The sequence below is a fragment of the Tenrec ecaudatus genome, chromosome 2 (assembly GCF_050624435.1).
Source record: "Tenrec ecaudatus isolate mTenEca1 chromosome 2, mTenEca1.hap1, whole genome shotgun sequence".
NCBI lineage: Eukaryota > Metazoa > Chordata > Mammalia > Afrosoricida > Tenrecidae > Tenrec > Tenrec ecaudatus.
Window position 1 is genome coordinate 188,053,571 of NC_134531.1, and position 3,865 is coordinate 188,057,435.

Consider the following 3,865-nt stretch of genomic DNA (forward strand, 5'->3'; position numbering starts at 1 on the left):
TACCCAACTCTCTCCCTGAGGAAGGAGCCACCCTCATCCTCCAGCTCCCAGCTCAATGCCACCCTCCTCAGAGACCTTCCCACATTTCCTATTGGACCATGAGAGGATTCGTCCTGGGGTGAGGGAGGGTCTTCATCCTATTGCACGGACCTCCCACCAATATTCTACCATACCCAGGTTCACTTCCTCACGAAGCATCTCTTGTTCTGTGACAGCCCTCCTCTGCCACATGAGAATACAGGCTCCACGAAACAGGCAAGGATTTGTCTGTCTTGTTTACCTTGCATCACCAGGTCGAGCCTAAGGCCAGACATCAAACTGCTGTTGTATGCCATCTCCAATATGTCGTGACCCCGTGTGCAACAGAACAAGCCACTGCCCAGTCTTGCGCCATTTCCCAGGCTCTGGTCTGCTCTAGTGTATGGTTTCAGCCTCTACGTCTTTGGAGAACCTTTCAGCCCAGGGGCTCCTCTGCCAGCACTCTCCTAGACAATACTCTGTTGTGAGCTCCAGGATTGTCACTGGCTCTTTTTCAGAAGGAGATCACTAGCCTTTCTTGGTCTGGAAGCTCTGCTGAAACCTGTCCACTGTAAGTGATGCTGTAGGCACAGGATATACAAATGTCCTAGTGTTTCCAGCATCACATAAACACCCAGCCACCCAGCTGTGTAAGACAAACTGACATATGGGTGGTGGTGCATAGTAGGCACTCAATAAATAAGAAGCAGGGGATCTTGCATTTCAAACTCAAAGCCTTCCCCCCTTGCTGTGCACTGCCTTTCAGAATCCTTCTCTCCATCTTCAGGTTCCTGGGCAGCACCTGACTTCCTAGTCACATAACCTCCCCCGTGTTTCCCTGATGACCAGCATTCTCTCTTTATAGATGAACTTCCTAAAAAAACAACAAAAAAGGACAAATAAGTAGCTTTTGGGGTTGCAATTCACTTCCCTGCTCAGAATCAGCGAGTAAGTTCTCCAGGTCAAGATCTGGTCACAGCGTTAGAATGGCCTTTTTTGTCCCTCTGCTGGATCTCCCAGCCTTCTCCGCCATTATTCCTACCAAGTCTGCTCTGGAGACAGAAATTCAAGTTGGCCATGGCTCTGCAGAGCCCAAGAAGTCCTCAAACGAAGGAAACAGAGGCTCAGTTGGCAAAAGTGATCCAGCCACAGGCTCAATGTGGAGAAAGTGGAATGAGAACCCAGATCCCTTCTTCCCCAGGTTCCAAGATGTTTCTACCACCTGTTAGTCTTTAGAGGGAGGCTAGGGAACTGTGACCATACCCAAGAATTGTCACTGCCCATAAGGGGATCTAGAAGTAGCCCTTTTGATCTGGGAGCCTCCACATACCCATCTTCCATCTTGCCTCTTTCTGAGTGTGTGTGCGTGTGCGTGCGCGTGCGCGCTTCAAGAAAGATGAGGCAAGGACTTGCAGTACTAACCAGTTGCTTGTGGAAGCAACAGTCAAGAGATCAAACCATGCATTGCACCGGGTAAACCTACTGTCCGAGGCCTGTCTAAAGTGTTGAAAAGCAAGGATGTTACTTTGAGGACTAAAGTGAGCTTGACCCAAAGCTTGGTATTTTCCATTACCTCCTATGCATGTGAAAATTGAGCTGTGAACAGAGCAGATGGAAGAAGAATCAACACTTTAAAAGTAGGGTACTGCAGTGAGAAGACGCCTCTCAGCCAGACTTCTTTCCCCTGACCCACTGGTCAAGTGTCTTTCCTGGAGCGCGAATCTCACTCCCTTTAGAAACGCTAAAGGGCAGTGTCTTCCGGGACTCCGGTAACCTCAGATGTAACACTTCCGGGGGCGCGGAAGTGACCCGTTGCCCCGCCTGCCCCCAGCCTCTCTTTCCGGTGGCGGAGTCTAGAGGAGACGCGCAGACGTGGCGCCTCGCAAGGGGAAGGCAAAGAAGGAAGAGCAGGTCATCGCCTCGGCCCTCAGGTGATGAAGGAGAGAATGTCTTTGGTGTCTGCCACATTTTTGCCTCCTTCAGTGATACTTTTGTCCATGTCACTGACCTCTCTGGCAAGGAAACCATCTGTCGAGTGACGGGTGGGATGAAGATGAAGGCTGATGGAGATGAATCGTCGCCCTACGCCGCCATGTTGGCTGCCCAAGATGTGGCCCAGAGGTGCAAGGAGCTGGGCATCACGGCCCTACACATCAAACTCCGAGCCACGGGAGGAAACCGGACCAAGACCCCTGGCCCTGGGGCCCAGTCTGCGCTCCTAGCCCTTGCCCGCTCAGGGATGAACATCGGGCCGATTGAGGATGTCACCCGCATCCCCTCTGACAGCACTCGCAGGAAGGGGGGTCGCCGCGGTCGCTGGCTGTGAACGGGACTCCTCAAATTATTTTGTCAATAAATTACCTTCGAGTAAAAAAAAAAGGGGGGTACTAGCGAATAATGCAGAAAAAAACAAACACATCTTCTTGAAGGAAGCACAGCCAGAAGGCTTCTTAGAAGTGAGGATGGTGAGATGGTCTCACTTATTCTGGACATGTTGGCAGGAGAGACCCGTCCCTGGAACAGGCCGTCATGCGTGGCAAAATAGACGGACAATGAAAAAGAGGAACACCCTTGACAGCTGGACTGACACCACAGCTGCAACAGTGGGTTTAAAAATAACAATTGTAAGGATGGAGCAGGAGCAGGCAGTGTTCCATTTTCTTGTACACAGGGTCGTTAGGAGTCAGAATCAGCTTGATGGCAGTTAGCAACAACAGTTGCCATGGAGACCCCATGTGTCCCCTTGTGTTAAAGATCTGTGCTCCATGAGGTTTCCAGTGGCTGATTTTTCAGAAGTCAATCACCAGACGTTGTTTTTCAAGGTGCTATTAGGTGGATTTGAACCAACAACCTTTTAGTAAGAAGTGTTCACTGTTTGAACCACCCAGAGATTCTAAGCACTGATACAAGGGTTGTGAAAATACTTAAGCAGCTTTCTCTTCTAAGTCCAGCTGGAATTATCCATCATCCGCTGGCCTCTTCCAATGCGCCATCTATCCTCAGCTCCTGGACATCTGGTGCCTGCGGCTGATCCATTAGCTGCCTCTCCTACCCCCAAAGCAGAGTGATCTGTCCTCTGTGATCCAGGCCACCATGAAATATTTAAGCACCCCTGACAGCAGATATGTTACTTTGACTAGGTTATGCTAGGATTGCAGGTTAGGTTACAGACGAGAGGCCTGACCAGCTAAGGCAGAGAAGTCAGAGGCCTGACCCAGAGCGGCCTGAAAGTGGGGAACGGACAGCAGGAAATAAGTGGCAGCTGGGGATGCCACGGTGAAACTTTGCTAGCTTAAAAACCCAGGCAGGCTCCTAGAAATGTCCTGAGGCCCTGAGATGGATTTGAGAGTGGGAAAATTCAGTCTGTAGCATCACACAGGCCTGGGATCATCCAGTCTAGCTGTACTCCTTGGTTGAGTTAGTGAATTGCCCATCCACAGACAGCCCTAGTTTCTCTACTTAGTAAAAGGTGGAAAGCAAATCCTATCACCCGAGATCATCGTGTAGTTTAAAAAGAGAGAAGGCATTTCGCAGTAGAAGTCCGCAGGTAGTACAACCAGTTAAAGCTCTTGACTCCTAACCAAAAGGGTATCAGCTTGACTTTATTCACAGTGCCTCAGAAAATAAGCCTAATGGTCTACCTCTGAAGACACAGCCACGGAAAGCCACACAGAGCACAGTCCTCCTCTACACACTCAGGGCTGAGATGGCAACTGGTTGGCTGTATTCGACCTGACCTGAACCTCTGAGAAATACACACACCAATCTGTAGACGGGCAAACCGAAACTCCATGCTTAAAAGAACCTGCTCTAGGCTCCCCTGGAGGTAATGGCAACTCTGGGACCT

General features: G+C 50.2%; 1 pseudogene; it reads left to right on the forward strand.

Moving 5' to 3' along the window:
* Positions 1-1,004: 1,004 nt before the first annotated feature.
* On the forward strand, positions 1,005-2,344 carry LOC142440220 (small ribosomal subunit protein uS11-like; annotated as a pseudogene).
* Positions 2,345-3,865: the final 1,521 nt, after the last annotated feature.